The sequence below is a fragment of the Hevea brasiliensis genome, chromosome 10 (genome assembly GCF_030052815.1).
Source record: "Hevea brasiliensis isolate MT/VB/25A 57/8 chromosome 10, ASM3005281v1, whole genome shotgun sequence".
Classification (NCBI taxonomy): domain Eukaryota; kingdom Viridiplantae; phylum Streptophyta; class Magnoliopsida; order Malpighiales; family Euphorbiaceae; genus Hevea; species Hevea brasiliensis.
In genome coordinates this window covers 20,267,274-20,279,879 of record NC_079502.1, presented here as the reverse complement: position 1 = coordinate 20,279,879, position 12,606 = coordinate 20,267,274, and the positions used below count along the sequence as shown (strand labels likewise).

Below are 12,606 nucleotides of genomic sequence, written 5' to 3'. Positions count from 1 at the left end.
TAATAATTTGTCATTTTCATAAATTGTGAAAAATAGATAACATATAGATGTATTTTATAATTTGACGAGAATGAAAAAATAAGAAAGAGAAATAAATAAAGAAATAAAGATAAAAGTTATAATATTTTCTCTCATTAGATTTCAATAGAAAAACTTAACAAAATATTTCATTTAAAATATTGAAATGTATTAATTATCGAATAAAAAGATCGAAATCTTAATAACAAAAAAAATTTAAAAATTAAATAATAAAATACTTAAAATAAAATTTCAATTAAAGGTCCATTGAAATTCTTTAATTATTAGTTACTATAACCTTTTAATTATTATCTACTGTTCCTATCTTTGGAAAAAAAAAATTCTGCAATGAAATTTAAATCATAATTAAAATTAAAACAGATGAGGTGATGGCATGGGGAAAAGAAGGTAGAGCATAATCCCCTAGTACTGGCAATGGGCGTATTCAATCCTAATAATATGTGAAGATTGTAAAGTTATTTTTGTTATAAATTCACAGAAAATAAGATAATTTTATAATTTATCTCATAAAATTTTTTATAAATTGATATTTATTTTATAAAATAGTTAATTATAATTTTTTTAATAAAAAATAAAATTTATTCCTTAAAAAATATATATTTTTTAAAAATGTAATAAATAAATTATATATGTCATATTTTATTTAAAAATATAAGGATATTTTAAGATTTATTAAATATTATGGATTAAAATTTTTTAAAAATATATATTTATATTAAGAAACTGTATTTTTTTTATTAAATTGATAAAATTTTCATAGTTAAATCTTTCATAAAAATATTTTTCTTAAAAAAAATATAAGATTAATTATAAATTTATGTAAAATATTTTATTCTTCTGTACCAAAATAATTTTATTAAGTCACCATTTTAAATTTATTTGAGATTGGAGCGCAGTGGAAGGAGATGTCGTTAAAAAAGATGGCTCACGGCGAGTCTTAAACGGCACATCGTCCACGGCCGTTCAAAACACGTCAGTGTTTAAACCTCAACAAAGCATCCAAATCCCTAATCTCATATCTAAGAAATCATCAACAAATCCAATTTTTTCATAAAAAAATATTTTTTATTATTTAATTATAATTTTAAACTAATAACATATATCTATAACTTTAACTTGTATATTTAAGTTTTTTTTTTAAATCTGAAAAATAATTTTTTTTTAAAAAAATTCTTTTAAAAAGATCAATTTATTAAAAAAATATTTTTTATTATTTTATTATTTTAATTTTTTAAATTAAAAAATATACAAATATTTTTTTTACAAAACAAATAAAATCTTAACGTAATTTTACTTGATAATTAATATTATTTTTTTTACATCAAAATTGATGAATTATTAGCCATCAATCATCAATTATTATTCATATGTCAAATCGTTAACCAGTGTGAGTTGTCATTCGGGACTAAAGCCAATAGACTCATCATCGACGAGGAGTAGACATTGACATCTTCTCCGCAACTTCCTTTGCTCCACCGGCATTTTAGCATTTTTTTTTCTTCCCTGACGTTTTGTGGGGACAGTGTGTCTTTACTACAACGGGTGGTTTAGGCTTCCTTTTCTAATTTTTTTTTTTCCTTTTTTCTTTTATTTTCTGGCCATTTAAATTGATTGAGAATAAGACCTATAATGCTTTGAGGCCAAGACAAGAGAAACCATAAGAGTTAGCCCACTTTGTAAAGGGATTTCAACATGAAATATTAAAATGTGGACATAAACATAACAAGTTAAGGATGCTAATGGAATTCCAACATGCAACACGTAGCTAAATTCAAGAAACCCATTTAAGATGTGAATTGTACGATTCATTTTACATCTTGCAAACAGATTAGGAGAGCCTTTCAAGTGATGGGTAATAAGATCAAATATTAAAAACAAGAGATAAATAAATTGACATTTAAAGTATATTTACAATGTTCAGTGGCATGTTAATTTTTATCATCTTAGTTAAAACCTTTTTATAAACTTTTATTTTTATACAGTAAATTTTCATTGAATAAATTTTTAGTGTATTTGTCACACAAACATATATTTTTCTTAGCATATAAGGAGTAGCTTTCCAACTTAGATTAACAAAGACCAGGGCTGAGCCACCCCAATTTGGTCATGAAAGAGCCAAGGCGAAAGGTCATATGGGGGATGAAGCTAGTGGAAGCCAATGGGAAACACAGGCGGACCCCCCACATGTGACAAATTTTCTCCAAATTTAAGAATAATAACTTTACTAAATTTAATATTTAAAATTAGTTTTATCATCAATTATGAAAATAAATTAAATATTAAAATAAAAAATTTTAATTTTTATGATATAAAAATTTATCACTATTTATTTTATCCTTTCGGTGTCAAAATTTATTATTATTATTTATTATAATAATTATACATTATTATGGTAAAATATTATTTAATTTAAAAATATCTCTACACATACTCAATTTTTTAAAACCAAAATTTAGTTTTTCTATAACACTTACTCTTTAATAGAGCATCATTGCAGAGTTGTCATTTTTAATATTGTGATTGACTCTCAATTGCAAGACTTGAACAATTAGTTCAATGATCATACGATAAAATTATTTACCCTTGTGTTAGCTTTAAATCCAAAAGTAATGTACAAACCATTTCATATCTATTCATAAATAGTATCACAGTGGAGTTCTAGTAAATAAATAAATAAATAAATAAACACAATAAAAATTATTACACCAAGAAGCACACTCTGTGGAGAAAAATATAAGTTAGACTAAAAAAATAAACTCGTTTATTCTGCAATCTGGAAAGAAAATATTTGTACAAGAATAAGCGTTCGACTCAGAGAGTTTAGATATTGATTACAAATATAATTTTTATAACTATCTAAAATTAGTGCAATTCTACCATGAAATGCACATCTATCACATATAAAGATAATTCATTCAATATTCACATGAGAAGATAATTTGGAGCTCCTTACGCACCAATGTGTCACATCAATACATATATGAGAGTTCATCCCCTATATAGTTTTCTTAATCCAATACCTGCCAGGGAAGTCAACTAAAGCCGAACTTTTGCTTAATAATCCAAGTGCGGTAGCCAGCGAGATCAACATAAAGTCGTGCTCACCCTGTCTTTTCATATCCACAAAGACTAGCTTCTAGTGAGACTAGCTCAAGCCATGACTACCTGTCCAATCCATATCCATATATACCACATACAAATAACACACTCAGTTTCAAATTATCCTCAGGGTGGTAATCACAAACAAGTATCAATAATTAAATATGTAGCAACCAAAATTTGCCTATAAATTAACTATTTATGTGCTCAATTAAATATTTATAAAATGCATGAACATGCTAGATATATATAATTAATATTGAAATTATGAAAATAATTAATATCTAACTCACAGACTGGTCGACCCGATTACAGATGGTCCGGTTGGAGAGAAAAAATGCTAGCGAACACTGATCACTTATACAGACACACTGACCTCTATCAATTTACTGATAGAAATAATCAATTAATTTAATTAAAAAAGAATAATTCCTAAAGTCTTGCTCAAATTTCGGTAGAATCTCCCCTAAAACTGAACCTAACCCTCTGTAAGAAAATGCAACATCAATAACACATAGGGCCTCAGGCCCACAATAATAATTATAATGCTCATTCGAGACTTACAAGAAATTTAATTTAGGTCAAATCCTCCAAACTCCAGCTCGAGTCCTTAACTCATCTACAACGCAAATAATTATGTTTAGCACTTCAAAAATTATATAAAAAAAATTTCTAAAGGTCTTTTACATCGGTCTTATATTAATTAAAGTTATTTTACTTAATTTTTCTAAGGTAGGAATATTTTACGGATTTAACTAGCTAGCTTAATTAAGGCACAAACTATACAACTTGAGTTAGGGACTACCCTTGCAAATTTTACTATCTGGAACGCATCCGAAGTATCTGAAAATGCTAGAAATGACCGTAAACATGACCCTTTTTTTGGGAAAGCTTGCCGAACACCTAGACTAGATTGAAAATTTGATCTCAAGTGTCGGTAAGCTATCACCAATATGATGGCGCCAAAACAAAGCCCATAAATTATTAATAATTATCATATAATTATATTTAATTTACAGGCATTAAAAAGGTAAAAAAATCTCACTAAATGATTTGAACAGTCGAATGATCATCTTTTCTAAATAGTGTCTGATCGGAGCGGAGTTGGTCCTATCTTAATGGTTTCATTACCTTGAGTTCATCGGTGGTCTCAAATCGTCGATCTAATAGTTAAATCATCAAAAAAATGGCTAGGGAGTTGCTGCCACCATTTTCTCTCTCCTGTCTCTCATCGAATCTCTTTCCTCTTACGTCAGTTCCAAGCGCTGTTGATCAGAAACTGGGGCTGGGGAGGAGAAGAAGTCATAGCGACTGGAATCAAGTTGAACGATGGCTAAAATTGTCCTTGAGACTCACTACTTCTTCACGCGCAATATGCTAGTCGCTACTCGGTTCCCTTAGCTGTCATCGCCTGTCATCGCTGCTGAAGAGTTCCTGCCATCGCCTAGAGCCGAGGAGAGGGCCTGGCTAGTGGGGTTGGACCTTATCGCCAGAAAACATGGAGGAAGGAGGGGAGTGAAAAGGGATGAGAAAGAGATATGAGGGAGAAGGGGGGGGGGGGAAGGGGGAGGGTCTGCTGTATTTTGAAAATTATGGGTTTAATTACCTTTTAGTCCTTGAACTTTTTAGGTGTATTCAAATAGATCTAAAATTCTTTTATTATATTTAAATTAAATAAAACTTTGGTAATAATAATAATAATAACAATACTTTAAAGAAATTTAATTATTTTTACATATAACATAATTTAATCCTAACTAACTCTAATTAATTTGGATAATGACAATATTACAAATAACGATTTAAAATAATAATAGTAATAATAATACATGTAAAATAATATTCATAAAATAAAGTAAAATACAAAATATCATCATTATTATTATGAAAATACTAATTTAACACCATTAATAAAATAGTAACAAATTAATAGTCTAATTAAAAAAAAATATATATATATATATGTGTGTGTGTGTGTGTGTGTGTGTGTGTGTGTGTGTGTGTGTGTGTGTGTGTAACATCCTCACTTTAGCTAATCCGTACGTTCTACTGTTTCGGTGACCAATGTCGGTCCGGGCAGCTAGAATATTTGGAATCATAATTAGACTAGAGTGAGGAGTTATAAATAAACCAAATAATGATAAGAAAAATTAAGGATAATTTTTAGAAATGAAATGTACTAAGGTTAAATGAGTCATAGCCCCAGCGATGAGTGAACTTAACGGGAAGAGACGGTGAAGGCCGTTAGCAACCCTAGACCTGGGAAAAACTCCATGAAATAATTTTTGGGATTTTAGGGAAGGATTATTGAGGTTTCAATGATAATAAATTGTTAAGAAAACACAAGGAAAATTAAATTGATCGGTACACACGATTTTAGCTCGTTAAACCAAACGGAGGGCATTTTGGTCATTTCGTCTTCATGAATGATTTTTGACCAACTTGTCTACTTAAGTAAATAAATTATATGACATAAAATATGAATAAATATTATTAAATATTTAATTAAAAATGAATAGAAAGAAGAACAAAAAAAAAAAGAAATAAATGGATTTATTGCATAAGAATGATGTCATTAAAAGCTCCACCCAATCACAATTTAACAAAATCATTAAAGGGATAAAAATGAAACAAAAAAGAGAAAAAAATGAAAAAAGGCAGCCATCTTCCTCATTTTTCCTTTAATGGCCGAAAATCTCTCTTTCTCTCTCCCATGAAAAATTTCTTCATCTCTCTAAATTTTCTTTGATTTTCCTCCACAAAACCCTAGACCTCCTTCATTAAAACTTGTCTACACCACTTGGGAAGGTGTTTGGCTACCAAGAAAAGCCAAGAAAGTGAAGGAAATATTCTTCTCACAAGGTTAGTGTCCAATTTCTTCTCTCTCTCTCACTCAATTCATGTTTAAGGACATGAGATATGTTGAAATTGTAAGAAAAATAGAATAAAATTTACATGTACGTATCCCTATAATTTCGGCAGCCTAGGGATGGTTAGGTTTGATGAAATTCCTTGAAACAAAGTGGTATGTTAGCTGCCCTTGACATGAGTTGAGTAATTGAACATTTAATTGTAAGTTTAATACATTAATGGAACTTGAAGAATTGGGGACTTGAGCAAAATTAGGGTTTGCTCATGTAATACTATATGAACATTGTAATGGTCAATTAGTGACCATTTGACTATATTTGATAAGGAATTGAAGTGATTTATGCCAATGGAATTGAGGTTAGGTATGCTGCCTTAGGAGACCTGCAGGGTTAGATGTGAGTCCAGCAAGTTTGGGCAGCTGTAACTTGAGAGGTGTAGGTTCAATTGGTTAAGAGCTAATTGGACATGAAACTAGACACATAATGGCACAACTTTGGTGAAGAAACCCTACCTAGAAAACCAACTCAAGTTGACCTAAATGCTACCCTAATCCGAGTGACCAACATGTTATCTCTGGAAAATGACCAAATAAACAGTGTTTGTTCAAATGGTCATAACTCAGTGTAAAAAAGTCTAATTGACCTGAAATTTATATCAATGAAAAGCTTAGAAAATTTAGAACAACTTTCATGAAGAACACCAAATAACCAATCAGAATTGCTAACCAAAATCAGGGTATCAAAACTGCCAGAACCATTTCTGCCTAGAAATTCTGGGTAGATGCCAATCTGGCTAGTCCAAAAGAAATTAGTATAACTTGAGCTAGAAAACTTCAAGTGGAGTGATTCAAAAAGGAATTAAAGAAGACACATAAAAGAACAATTTTGATTCAGAACACTTGGCAAAATTCTCATTGTAGAATTGCCTAATAGAACAGTGGACTCTAGCACCCAAAATTGAAAATTTTGGTCTATTTCCTATTGGCTTTAAGTATTGATTGGCAACCAATGCCAACACTTTTGTGACCCAAAATATGGCTAATTCATGTGGTTAGAACTCATGTAACTATTATGTATGAGAAAGTCAATATTTTGACTCGAATAGTAAAATGAATAGTAACTTTACATGTTAAATACAAATATTCAATTCAGAGCTTTGTAATATGCCCTAGTAAACCTAGTAAGATTAGTTTGGATAGGTTGACATGCCAATAGGGTTCTGATAGTAGTACTGCATATGGCATCATGCCATTCTGTGATTTATGGCTTATGTGGCCATTTTGTGATTTTATGGCTTTTAGCCATTCTAACACTATTGTGATACTTGGCCTTGTGTCTAATATTTATTACAACTTATTAGTTGTTCTGTTGCACACCGCGAGACACAATGTGACTGATGTTGTGACGGCCTGAGATACTTGGTACCCAGTGCCAGTTTACCTATTTATCTGGTCCAGTTGACTAGTATAGGTTACTTGGGCAATCAAAATAAAATCTTACCAAATTTTAATCAAATGATTAACGTAAAAAGTATCAGATTACTGCAAATAATTACCAGAAACTCAGTCTGCATAAAATGTTAGCATACACTCTGCATGTTTATTTCATTTTAATTATTTTTATTTTATTATTGGTACCACTAAGCAGTATTGCTTAGCACGTTGCTTTTGCCATGCGTAGCCACGCGTAGGTACAGGAGATACGGAGCGTGAGCCCAGTAGACCCCAGACTGGGTAAGAGTCAAATTTGCCAATGTCCTGTGTCACCTCTCATCTGCAGTGTATTTTGGTAGGGCACTAGGATTCTCTTTTGTATTTTTGTAAATTGTATTTTGTATTTAGGTCTTTATGTTATTATGTAAATTATAAACTCTTGTATCATTTTTTATTGTAAATTAATGAAAATTAAGTTTTGCCTTCATAAAAGTGAGTTCAAATTTAATTATATATGATATGGATTGAATGAATGAAAATTGTTGAGAAATATTGAGATAATATTGATTATTTGGAGTTGAGAATGATTGGAAAAATATTTGGAAGTGTTTTTCATAGGTTCCGAAGAACTGTTTTCTCCATTTTTAGTCGGCACTCTGCCGGATTTTCTGAAAAATCTTTGAAACCTCCAATAAATTTAAAATTTCAATTAATGATGTAAATGATATCAATTTCATAAGTTTCACTTAGTGACCCATAAATAAATAAATAAATTTTGAAATGATAGATATCAATGAGTTAAGATCTGGTGTTCCGACACACTGTGTGACATATCTTGCTCGGCTACACTATAGACGGGTAAGAAGTGTCACATTTAGTGGTATCAGAGCATCGATTTAGGCATTTTTGGGTCTAGATCAAGTGCATACTATTGCATTGTATTTGTAAGTGTTGAGGTGACACTAACGCAGATTTGTTATTTTTATTATTTTGATTAGGATATGGATCCTGCTTCTTAAAGAGAAGTTTATGAAGAGGTGGAGAGTCATGCTCCTCCAAGGGCTGAATCAGGAGATAGGGGAGAACCTGCTCCACCAGCAGCTGAGGCACCTGCCCAACCTCAGTTTGTGTTATTCCAGCAAATGACTTTATTTTACTTGCAAATGATGGGGGCAATTCCACCACCACAACCACAGCCGCAACCTTTGCCACCACCACAGAAGTCCCATCTGGAAAAGCTACGAAAACATGGGGCTGTAGATTTCTTTGGGAAGAAGGAGGATGACCCCATGACAGCTAAAAATTGGCTTGATAGAACTGGAAGAATATTAAAACAACTTCACAGCACCCCAGAGCAGAACCTGGAGGGTGCTGGGTCCCTTCTTTAAGACGATGCATACCAGTGGTAGGACACAGTATCTAGTGAGGTGCAACTAGATCAGATCACCTGAGATTTTTTCTTCACAGAGTTCAGAAAGAAGTATGTCAACAAGGTGTACCTAGAAGAAAGAAGAAGAGAATTTATCAGTCTAAGGCAGAGGCAACTATCAGTGGCAGAATATGAGCGTGAATTTGTCAGACTGAGTCGGTATGGGAGGGAGATAGTCCCTACAGAGGCTGAGAGATGCAAAAGGTTTGAAGAAGGGCTAAATGACAATATTAAGGTTATGATAACAACATTGGAGATTACAGATTTTGCCAAATTAGTTGATGCTGCATTGAAAGTAGAAAGAGTTAGAATAAATGAGCAGAACAGAAGGGAAAGACAGTAGAAGAGGGGTCCAGGTCTGTCCAGTTCATCCTCTGCTCCCAGTAAAAAGTTCAAGGGTCCTCTTGCTTAGAGTTTGGGTCAACCACAAGGTCAGGGTCAGTCCCAGGGGCCCAGACCATAGTTCACACCTAGGAGAGGCTAGTCCACCCCATCTGTAAGTAGCTCTTTAGGGATGGTGTTTAGGGCACCAGCCCCAGCATCTTCTGCTTGTCCATATTGCCAGAAGTGGCATAAGCGGTAGTGTTGGCGAGTGACTAGTGCTTGCTTACGATGTGGGTCTACAGAACATCAGATTAGAAACTGTCCGAAGAGGACTGTTACAGCTGCCCCAACACAAGCAGATAGGTCTGCCCTTGCACCTCAAAGGGGTTGAAAGTCCGGTAAATCTGAGGTAGTTGGTCCATCACAGAGGCCTGCATCTGAATCAGCCGAGAGGCCAGAGTACCTGCCAGAGCTTATGTCATGAGAGCCCAGGAGGAGCAAGATGCCCCATATGTCATCAGGGGTACGTTCTTCCTTTACACTTTACTTGTGCATGCATTGGTGGATCCAAGATCTACCCATTCATATGTCTGCATCAAGCTACCCGTAGAGAGGGGAGTCTCAGTAGAGGAGAGTGACCAGGACATTCTAGTCACAAATCCACTAGGCCACAGTGTGGTAGTGGATAAGGTGTATAAAGATTGCCCGTTGAGGATTCAGGGGCATGAATTCTTGGAAGACCTAATTGAATTGCCCTTCCATGAGTTTGACGTGATTTTGGGAATAGACTGGTTATCACGTCATCAGGTAATAGTTGATTGTAAACTGAAGAGGATTTCTTTGAAAACTCCTGAGGGTGATAAGATTAGAGTTGTGGGGGAACGGACAGATTTCTTGTGCAATGTCATCTCAACCATAGTTGCAAGAAAATTGATGAGAAAGGGCTGTAAAGCCTACCTAGCACATGTGGTTGATACTAGGTAGGCTAAGCCAAACCTGTGTGATATACCCACAGTAAGAGACTTCCCAGATGTGTTTCCTGAAGAATTACCTGGTTTACCACCAGAAAGGAAAGTCGAATTTGTTATTGAGGTAATGCCAGGTACAACACCAATTTCTATTGCTCCTTATAGGATGGCACCCTCTGAATTGAAGGAGCTGAAAATCCAGTTGCAGGAGTTACTAGATAAGGGGTTCATATGCCCCAGTGTGTCACCATGGGGAGCTCCAGTGCTGTTTGTGAAGAAGAAGGATGGGACCTTAAGATTGTGCATTGATTACCGGCAGTTGAACAAAGTAACTGTGAAGAATAAATATCCATTACCCAGAATTGACGATCTATTTGATCAGTTGAAGGGAGCTGGTGTATTTTTAAAAATTGATCTCAGATTAAGGTATCATCAGTTGAGGATAAAGGATGCAGATGTGTCTAAAATTGCATTTAGGACCCGGTATGGGCACTATGAATTTTTAGTAATGCCGTTTGGATTAACAAATGCACCAGCAGCATTCATGGACCTTATGAGCCGTATCTTCCATCCATATCTAGATCAGTTTATAGTGGTCTTCATTGATGACATCCTAATGTATTTCAAGACCAGGGAAGAACACGATGAACATTTGAGGATTGTTCTGCAAACCCTACAAAAAAAAAAAGTTGTATGCTAAGTTGTCCAAGTGTGACTTCTGGATGAGTGAGATCTCCTTCCTTGGACATATAGTATCAGCTGAGGGGATTAGAGTGAATCCTAAGAAGATAAAAGCAGTGATGGAATGGAAGCCTTCTAGAAATACAACTGAGGTCAGAAGTTTCTTGGGGCTAGCTGGGTATTACAGAAGATTTGTGAAGGGGTTTTTTCTTATAGCTGCTCCAATGACCAAGTTATTACATAAGAATATGAAATTTGGTTGGAACAACAAGTGTCAAGCCAGTTTTGAGAGGCTGAAGGCTATGTTGACAGAGGCACCAGTGTTAACACAGCCTGTGTCAGGAAAGGACTTCATGATCTACAGTGATGCCTCACATAATGGGTTAGGGTGTGTTCTGATGTAGGAGGTGAAAGTGGTTGCCTATGCTTCAGGTAGTTGAGGACACATGAACAGAACTACCCTACTCATGATCTGGAGCTAGCAGTAATTATCTTCGCACTGAAGATATGGAGGTATTATTTGTATGGTGAAATGTGGTACATCTATACAGACCACAAAAGTCTAAAATACTTGCCAACCCAGAAGGAGCTCAACCTTAGACAGAGGCGATGGATTGAGTTCCTAAAGGACTATGATTGTGTGATAGACTACCATCCTGGGAAGGCAAATGTAGTTGCTGATGCCTTGAGTAGAAAGTCCATCACAGCTTTAAGATCACTAAATGCCCGTCTGTCCCTAGCTCAAGATGGAGCTATTTTGGCTGAGTTACAAATGAGGCCAAACCTGCTACAGAAGATACAAGATGGGCAGAAGGCAGATGAAAAATTAATGGCTATTGTGAGCAAAATATCAGAGGAGAAAGAAACTGATTATGAGGTGAAAGCAGATGGGTGTCTGTACTATAAAGGAAGAGTGTGTGTACCGGATAATGGGGAAATGAAGATCAGTATTCTGAAAGAGACACACACTAGTGTTTATGCTATGCACCCGGGAAGCATAAAAATGTATAATGATTTGAAGCCTCATTATTGGTGGCCTGGTATGAAGAAGGATATAGCTGACTATGTTACTAAGTGCTTGACATGTCAGCAAGTTAAAGCAGAACATCAAGTTCCATCAGGATTGCTATAGCCTATAAGCATACCTGAATGGAAATGGGATTGGGTCACTATGGATTTTGTCAGTGGTCTACCTTTCACCCAGAAGAAGCATGATGCAGTGAGGGTGATAGTGGATAGATTGACAAAGTCAGCACATTTTCTGCCAGTTAGGACTGACTACTCATTGGAAAAGCTAGCAGAGTTGTATATCATTGAGATAGTTAGGCTGCATGGAATCTCACTTTCCATCATATCTGATCGAGACCCAAGGTTTACATCGAGATTTTGAAAGAAGTTGCAAGAAGCCTTTCGCATACAACTCCATTTTAGCATGGCTTTTCATCCTCAGATGGATGGATAGTCAGAACGAGTAATCCAGGTAAACCTAAAAAAAAAACTAATTGAATTCTTACAAATAATAAATTGAAATAATATTAATAACGTGAATTATGTGATAGGTCCTTGAGGATATGCTGAGGAGTTGTGTCATTGAGTTTGAGGGGAGTTGGATAGATATCTCCCACTGGCAGAATTCGCATATAACAATAGCTACCAAGCTAGCATCCAAATGGCCCCGTATGAAGCACTGTATGGGAGGAAGTGTAGAACCCCAATGTGTTGGATTGAGTTAGGTGAAGATAAGTTAGTAGGACCAGACCTAG

The 12,606-nt window shown here is 34.3% G+C and overlaps 1 non-coding gene across 1 annotated transcript; it reads right to left on the bottom strand.

Annotated features, from left to right (window-relative positions):
- Positions 1-926: 926 nt before the first annotated feature.
- On the bottom strand, positions 927-1,039 carry LOC131170138 (small nucleolar RNA Z152/R70/R12). Its single transcript, XR_009141079.1, has one exon. It is a non-coding gene; the product is annotated as a small nucleolar RNA Z152/R70/R12 (small nucleolar RNA).
- Between the last annotated feature and the right edge of the window lie 11,567 nt (positions 1,040-12,606).